This window comes from Echinops telfairi, unplaced genomic scaffold (genome assembly GCF_000313985.2).
Source record: "Echinops telfairi isolate 266 unplaced genomic scaffold, ASM31398v2 ScPeMD7_7;HRSCAF=31, whole genome shotgun sequence".
Taxonomy (NCBI): Eukaryota; Metazoa; Chordata; class Mammalia; order Afrosoricida; family Tenrecidae; genus Echinops; species Echinops telfairi.
In genome coordinates this window covers 28,097,405-28,107,155 of record NW_022103904.1, presented here as the reverse complement: position 1 = coordinate 28,107,155, position 9,751 = coordinate 28,097,405, and positions in this window count along the sequence as shown.

The following is a 9,751-nucleotide window of genomic DNA, read 5'->3' as shown; positions in this document are numbered from 1 at the left end:
ACTGTTCAGAGTAGAAAACAGGTACTCAAGATTCAGGATTGCCATGTGACCTCAGGGAAGTCACATCAGATTTTTATCTCCTCTTTGAGCTAATGCCTAGGTTAGAGAAACCTTTATTTTGAAAGTTGAGGCCCCTGTTATTTCTTTCCACTTAGTGAGATGCCCTAGCAGAATTATGTGGTGTCACTAACAGTGTGCAGGTTATGAGGTCACTGTCAGAGGAGGGGACAAAAAATGTCAATAAAATTTTTCTGCAGTGTTTCAGCAAAAGTTTATTATTTAAAAAAATCTTTATAGCAAGTTATAACAACAAATACACTTTTCATGTATCAATATACCCCAAAGCTAAAACTCTGTGCTAATTTACTTTTGCAACCATCTAATGTACTGTCAGAGCTGTCATTATTACTCAATTATAATGATGCTTCAAATAATGATGTTTCATCTTCATGAGCTACAAGCCTGTATTATATTACACTAAATGTTGATGATTTATACTTTTTTGATGGAATAATTTATTGCTCTAAATTGTCTTCTGAGCACTGTTTTTTATTTGCCCCAAATGTTTTGATATATTGTATTTTAATTCTTAATTGATTCAAGGAATTTTATATTTCATTTTTTATTTCTTCTATTTACCCAGTAGTTTTTACGCAGAATGTTATTTGATTTCCCTGTAATTGATTTTAATTTTTCCTTGATTTTCCTTGATTGCTGATTTTTAATTTTATAGTTTCATGATCAGAAAAGATGTTTTGTAATATTCCAATGTTTTAAGTTTATTGAGGCTTGCTTTGTGGCCTAACATATGGTCTATTCTGAACAATGTTCCATGTGCACTAGAAGAGAATGTGTGCGATGCTGCTGTTGGGTAGAGTGTTCTATATACACCTGTGAGGTTGAGTTGGGTGATTGTGGTTTTAGGTTTCTTTTGTGTGTCTCTAATTTCTTTCTAAATGTTCAGTCTTTCAAAAAAAAAAAAATGTTCAGTCTTTCACTGAAAATGGTGTCGAGAAGTGAGGATGGTGCGGACAGTGAACATGGCCAAGTAGTTGGAGTGGCTCTTAATCTTGAGAGAGTCAAGATACGTTTTTGAAGTTACAGAGATACAGAGAGATTGTAGCAGCCAACACTCCTGCCCCCTGCGCCCCCCCTCCCCCAACTCTGAGGAAAGCAAACAATTGATGAAGGCACCATTGGGAGGATCAGACAAAAAGAACCCAAGGAAAAAAAATTAAACTGTGGATTCTGTTCCGCCCCTGGCAGGACATCTTCAAGGTACCAGCCAATCCAGATCATAGTGATGAGGGAAGAGCCACCTTCTTCTCCCCTACCCCTCATCAACACCGTCCTCCAGCATAACTGGGGAGAGGTTGAGTGGGAACTTGGCTGAGAGGATATGTGGACCTCTGAGCCCTGGGACTGGAAATATTCCAACTAGCTTGCTATATGCTGGCCAGATTGAAGAGATTTTGGTCTGCAGCAGACTGGCTCCTAGCATCTGGTGGGACCTATGTCTCTAACTAATTTTTCCTCCAGTGTTTTAAAGTACTGGAGGCCATCACTACAATCTCCCTCTTGGGGGATCCATAGTCTGTTGTACTTATGTTTTTTACTCCTGTTTCCACATGCATGAAGAGATCCACTGCTGCTCCTAAGACATAGTGTTACTGTTAGTTAATTTGCCTTTTATGTTTACCTCAGAATGCAGTTATCACCACACACCTGTTGCAGCACCTAGGTAGTCAAAAGTGGCCAAGCAATGTGGCACCAGCCCAAACTCAGCAGAAGCTTAAGTCAGTAAACAATTAACTATTGTCTCCATCAAGTCCTGGTTTTGAGGCTGATTCCCAATCCTACAGGGAATACCTGGCAATTGTTAATCAAAACAATGTTTTAGGGAAAGTAATAGCATTCACCAAAACTATCTCCTGCGGGCTCTGTATGTTGGTGTTGGGCCCAATCACTATTTGGACATGGCAGGCAGGCATTAGCACCTTGAGTCCTGGGCCCAAAGAGAAATGCTCACTCCCTACTGAGTTGACCTTCTCCCCCAATACAATTGAAACAAGAATCAGTGATCTTGAAGATAAATTTCTCAAAACAAAAAAAGACAGGAAGATCAAGTTATAAAAACAAACAAAAGCACTGAAGATCATCTAAGAATACTATGGGGCATCATCAAAAGGAACACATATACCTGATAAATGTCTTAGAACAGAAAGAAGAAATAGCTACTCAGAAAATAGGCAATGAAATATTAACAGATCATTTTCCTAAAACAGAACATAAAATAACTATGCAGGAAGTCCCTAGAACTCCAAACAGATTCGACCCTAAAACAAAACAAAAGAAAAGAAAAAAATCTTTGGCACATGATAATCAAACTTTCTAATATAAAAGAAAAAGAAACAATCCTGAGAGCAGCTTGGCAAAAAAGAACAATTATATATAAAGGCCAAGTGACTAGGATAAGTGGAGATTTTCCCACCAAAACCATTTAGTCGAGGAGGCAATACAATATATATTAAAAATTCTGAGAGAAAAATAACTTGTCAACCTAAAATACTATATCCAGCAAAATTATCCCTCAAATATGAGGAAGGAAAAAAAAACATTTGCAGAAAAGGAAAACTAAAGATATTAAAAAATCAAAACAAAACATGACCACCTTTACAAAAAATACTAAAAGGAATACCATGGACAGAAAACATATAACAAAAACAGACAGCAACCTAAAAATATTTAAAAGAAATCATTATGGAGACAGCATTCTATTTAAGCAATACTCAAAGTGAAATGGAACTAAATAAATAAAACAAGGAATCATAGACAACATTCTACTATGAGGATAAACAAGAGCAGAGGGAGCAGAGTAGAGATTAAATAGTCAAATGGAGAAGATATCGAACTGTTCACAAAATACAAGAAACTGTTTTGAGATTAGAAACAAAACAAAATTTTTTTAAACTTGAAAAAATTAAAACTACAAAGAAACATGATGAAAACATATGAGCAAGTCAAACAAGAAGATAAAAACAATAAAATCAAAGATTGTATTGTCAAGACAACAAAGAAACAAGATGAACACAGCACAAAATATCATCATGAAAGCTGATATCAAAATGACACCAAGGAAATCACACTTATCAAAACAACAATGAATGTAAATGGACTGAATTCACCAGTTAAACGACACTAACAGACTGGATGAAAAAACACCAGCCTCTAATACACTGTTTACAAGATATGCACCTTCGATATAAAGATCAAAATAGAATAAAAATCAAAGGACAGAAAAACATGTATCATGCTAATAGCAGTAAAAAAATCTTGAGTAGCAATATTAATCTCAGATAAAATAGAATTCAAAGTTAATGACATAATGATTGTGTTAGGCTGGGTTGACTAGAGAAACACATGTAATGATACTCATTTATGTTAAGAAAGAGCTTTATATAAAGAAGTAATTATATATCAAGACAGCATCCCAGACCAGTCCAACTCAAGTCCATAAGTGTAACACACTAGTCCATAAGTCCCTCTTCAGGCCCATGCAACCACATACAATGATGCAGAATGCAGGGAGACCACAGGCCAATGGGCAGAGTCATGTGGATACAAACATAGTAGAACTCTGGAAACATTCAGGGTCAGTGATCCAGTTCTAGCAGGAAGAATGGTGAAGGGGGAGATAGAGGAGGAGGTTCCCAGTGTCCGCTTTGTGAGAAGGCCACACCGCCAAAGGGACAGCATCAGGCTGTGACCTGATTGACAGGTCTGACTATCCTGAGCCAGGAGTGCCTTGTTGATGTAAAATCATCTAACTACCACAAGGAAAGAAAAGAAGTTCATGATATAATTATTTAAGCTTTAATTGAACAAGAAACCATAATGATAATTAATAGATGCACCAAATAAAAGATCATCAAAATACATTAATCATTTTCTTATAGAAACGGAGAGACAAATAGATCATAATATGATATACTAGGAAACTTCAATACATCACTGCCAACTAAAGATCGATAAACTAGAGAGAAAATTAAAAAAACATAGAAAAATTAAATTACACTATCAATCAACTTGATTTTATATATATAACACTTCACCCAACAAAAATTAATTTCAATTTTTTTCTCTAGGACCCCTGGGAGCTATTCTAGATCATATTTTAGGTCATAGAGCAAGCATCAATAAATTAAAAAAAACATTGAGATAATGCAAATCATCTTTTCAAATCACAATGCCATAAAATTAAAAGTCAGCCATAGAGCAATCAACTCCAAAACAAATACAAAACAACAAATACATAGCAATTGAACTAAATTTTACTTACGGTAAGAACCATTGAGTAATTGTAGATACAGAAAACACAATCAAAAGATTCCTTGAAACAAATGAGAATGAAAATACATCATCAAAACTTTTGTAACATGGCAAAAGCAGTGCTCAGAGGGCAATTTATAGCAGTAACTATACATCAGTAAGCCAGAAAGAATTAAAATAAACACCAAATCACATCAACTACAACAATTGGAGAAAGTGCAGCAAAACAAATCATCAGATACTAGAAGAAAAGAAATAAGAAGGATTCAGGTGGAATACATGAATCAGAAAAATTTAAAACTATACCAAAAAATCAATAAGATAAGTTAGAAAAAAAGATAAGAAGTTAGTTCTTCAGAAAGATGAACAAAAATGATAAAACATTGGCAAAAATAATTAAGGAAAAGAATGAGGAAAAACAAATTCAATGAATAAATAATTAAATGGATGATACTACATTAGAAACAAATGAAAAATTTAAAAACTTGCACGATATAATGAAAACTTGTACTTCAACACGTTTGAAAATCTAGAATAAGTGGATACATTTCTAGAAACACTTTATTTACCTAAGACACCACAGAATAATGTAGAAAACCTCAGCAAGCCTATAACATGAGAATAGCTCTAGTCACTGAAAAATAAAACAAAAACAAACTCTCCAAAATCAAAAAGTCCAAGACCAGATAGTTTCAATGGGAAATTCTATCAAACACTTAGAAACAACTTAATAGAAATTTTATATAAACTATTACAAAATATGCAAATAGTAATATACTACCAAACTTGTTTTATGAAAAAACAATAACTCTGATACCTAAACTAAGGAAAGACATCACCAGAATTGAAAATCAAGGTCAATAGCTCAAATGAATATAGAAGCAAAGATCTTCAATAAAATCCTATCCAACAGAATTGAAACAAACACACACACAAAACCATCAAGATTAAGTAGGATTCATACCAAATATGCAAAGATGGTTTAATACATATTAGAAAAACAATCAATGAAATTCAGCAAATAAAGAAAATAAAGGGGAAGAACCATATAATTATATCAATTGATGCAGAAGAGGCATTTAATAAAATTCATCTATTCCTGATAAAAAAACACTCAATACAATTGGTAAAGAAGGGGAAATGTTCAACATAATAAAAGCCACACATGTGAAACCAATGGTCTGCATCTCACTTAATGGAGAGAAATTGAAAATATTCCCTCTTTGAGCTAAAATTAGACAAAGTTGCTCTTTATCATTACTTTTCTTTAATATAGTCCTGGAAGTTTTAGTTAGAATCATGCCATCAAAAATACATTAAAGGTATCCACATAGGCACAGAAGAAATAAAAATCACTTTATTTGCTGATGACATAGTCCTATATATAGAAAAACCTCAAAGTTCAATTAAACAATTGCTGGAACTAATTTAAAATTTTGGCAGCATAGCAGGCTATAAGATCAACATACAGAAATCAGTTGGATTCTTTTTATTAAAGATCATGATACTGAAAAGGATATTAAAAGAGCAATACCTTTTACAATAACTGTACAAAAGATTAAATATTTGGGAATAAATCTTACCAGAGAAATAAAAGATTTATACAAGGAAAACTTCAAAACACTTCTTCAAGAAACCAAAAGAAACTTACATAAACAGAACAAGCGACCATGTTCCTGGAATAGGCAGAATACGCATTGTGGAAATGTCAATATTATAAAAAGTGCTATACAAATTTAATGCAATTCTGATCCAAATCCTACCACAAATTTTCAAAGAAAAGAAAAAACTAATCACCAACTTTATATTAAAGGAAAGAAACCTAGGATAAACAAAATCACTATTAAAAAAAAAAAGGAGGCTTTTCATTCTCAGATTTTAAAGTCTACTGTATAGCCATGGTAATCAAAATAGCCTGATCTTGGTGCAACAATAGCTATGAAGAGGAATGAATTGGATCTATGAACCCAGAAATACAACCAAGTACCTATAAATACCTAATAATTGATAAATGACTGAAACACATTAAATAAAGAAGAGCTATTGTTTTTAACAAATGGTGGTTGAACAGCTGATCTTCAAAAGAATGAAACGGGAGATGGCGCAGGGGGTGGGGGAGAAACAAGATTCATATCTCACACAATGTACAAAAACAAACTCGTGGCGGATCAAAGATCAATGATAAAGACCATTAATAGAAAATGAGGCCTAATACAGTATTTAACATAAGGAAAAATACCCACACCGTAAAAGATAAAATAAAGAACTGAGACCTACTAAAACAACAATATTTATGCACATCAAAAGATTTCATCAAAAAAGTTAGCCAAACATGATGGTGGTAAGAGGAAAGTAAAAGGAAATGGAGGAAAGAACCAGGAGGTAAAGGACATTTATAGAGGTCTAAATACAGGCATGTACATATGTAAATATATATATCGAGAGGGGAATAGAACTATGTACTCATATTTATGTTAAGAATTAAGGTTCCAGCGAAGAAAGCTGATGGTGCCTGGCTATCAAAAAGTATAGCGTCCGGGGTTTTAAAGGCTTGAAGGTAATCAAGCGGCCATCAAGCTCAGAAGCAACAAAGCCCACATGGAAGAAGCACACCAGCCTATGCGATCACGAGGTGTTGAAGGGATCAGGTATAAGGCATCATCAGAACAAAAAAATCTTACCATAGTGAATGATGTGGGGAGTGCGGAGTGGAGACCCAAAGCCCATTACTAGAGATCCCCTTGCAGAGGGGTCTCAGGGAGGAGACGAGCCAGTCAGGGTTCCTAAATGTTTCCTCCCCGCTCCCACTATCATGACACGAATTCTACCTTGCAAGTCTGGCTAGACCAGAGGGTGTACACTGGTACAGATAGGAACTGGAAATCCAGGGAATCCAGGGCGGATGAGCCCTACAGGACCAGTGGTGTGAGTGGCGATACTGGGAGGGTAGAGAGAGAGTGGGTTGGAAAGAGGGAACCGATTACAAGGAACTATATGTGACCTCCTCCCTGGGGGACAGACAACCGAAAAGTGGGTGAAGGGAGATGTCGGACAGGGCAAGATATGACAAAATAATAATTTATAAATTATCAAGGGCTCATGAGGGAGGGGGAGTGGAGAGGGAGGGGAAAAATGAGGACCTAATGCCGGGGGCTTAAGTGGAGAGGAAATGTTTTGAGAATGATGAGGGCAATGAATGTACAAATGCGCTTTACACAAGTGTATGTATGGATTGCGATAAGAGTTGTATGAGCCCCTAATACAATGATTTTTTTAAAAAGAATTAAGGTTCCAGATGGACATTGGACCTTGGCTCAAGTACTCCCTCAACACAAGAGCACTTTGTTCTAACAATCTGGAATTCTGTAATGCTTACCTTCCTGACACAATTGCAGAAGACAAAATGGGTGTGTAAGCAAATGTGGTGAAGAAAGCTGATGATGCCTGGCTATTAAAAGATATAGCATCTGGGATCTTTAAGGCTTGAAGATAAACAAGAGGCCATCTAGCTCAGAAGCAACCAAGCCCACATGGAAGAAACACACCAGCCTGTGTGATCATGAGGTGTCCATGGGATCAGGTATTAGACATCTAAGACCAGAACAAAATCATACCCAATGTGAAGGGGGTGGGGGGGCAACCATGGAGTGGAGACCCAATGCTCTTCTATAGACAACTGGACATCCCTTCACAGAGGGGTCACAGAAAAGAGATGAACCAGTCATAGCACTGATGAAACACACAACTTTCCTCTAGTTCTTTGGTGCTTCCTTCCCCAAACTATCATGAACTCAATTCTGCCTTACAAATCAGATCAGACCAGAATATGCACACTGCTACAGAAAGAGCCTGCAACACAGGGAATCCAGGATAGATAAACCCCTCAGCGCCAACAATGAAAGCAGAGAGAGATACCAGGAGGATTAGGGGAGGGTGTGGGGACAAAGGGGGATTCAATCACAAGGATCAACATATAACCCCCTTCCCAGGGAGGATGAATAATGGAAAACTGGGTGAGGGGCGACAGAGGACAATGTAAGATATGAAAATAATCTATAACTTATCAAGGTTTGTGAAGGAGGACAGGCAGGGGAAGAAGATGGGAGAAATGGGGAGCTGATATGAGGGGCTCAAGTGGGAAGAAAATGCTTTGAAAATGATGATGGCGGTATATGTGCAAATGTACTTGACACAGTGGATGAATGTATGGATTGTGTTAAGAGATGTAAGAGCCCCCAATAAAAGTAAGAAAAAAAAATTAAAGGAGGACCCATGGATTGGGAAGAAATATTCAGTAATAATACATCAGATAAGGGCTAATATCCAAAATTTATAGAAAACTCCAACATCTTAACAAGAAAAATACAAATACCCTAATAAAAAACGGCACAACAGTGGAGGAGCCTGAGGGCTCTGCCCCAATCCCAGCCATGTGGACAACTGCCCCTCTCCCCAGAAGAATTTACTTTAGAGGATGACACTGAAGCTGCCTCTAGGGGAGAGGGACATGTCTGATCAGAGCACAGGGGAGCAAATAAATGGGGAGGAAGAGAGTGGAGTACATCCTGGCCCACCAGGCCTGGAGGACAATATCCCCGCTCCAAACAGCCAATGCACGGAGTAGCCCCTATGGCTGATCCCACTATGAGACATTATGTCCCTCACTGACCCATGGTCCTACGGGGAACAACACTGGAGACTCAGTGTCAGTATTGGCCCTGTCTGACCCCACGACACCGAGGCAAAACACTAAGGCCTGCGGCAGAGCAATGAGAGGAGCAGAGTAGGGCTCCCGAGGGAGTGCAAAGGATAGACTTTGGGACCGAGCATGGCACCCCATTGGACTTGACTGGAAGACACACCTAGAGATCAAAAATCAGACCTTGATCTATTTACAGGTTTTTCTTTCTTTAAACTTTTTTTTTCTTTTTAAAAATTAATTTATTCTTTATGGGTCATTGGTTTTCTTTTTTGTTGTCATCGTTGTGTTCTCTTTTGTCGCTTTGTCTTGCTATGGCTTGTTTTTTTATGCATATTATTATCTCTGCAGATCTATCTAGATAAGATAGGCTGGTTGAACAGTCTGGAGAAGAAAACAACGGCATCAATGATTCTGGGGGCACATGGGAGATGGGGAAGGTGGGGGAGGGACACAAGTGAGGAGGGGGGAAGAAGGGAGCAACAAGTGATCCAAAATTAGTGGCAAGGAGGGTGTGAGAGGCCTGGTAGGGATTCAGCAAAGACAATATAATGGAGATAAATTACTGAAACTCAAATGAAGGCTGAGCATGATAGTGGGACAAGAGGAAAGTAAAAGGAAATAGAGGGAAAAACTAGCAGGCAAAGGGTATTTACAGAGGTCTAAATACAGACATGTACATATGTAAATATATTTATATAGGATGGTGGGGAAATAGATCTA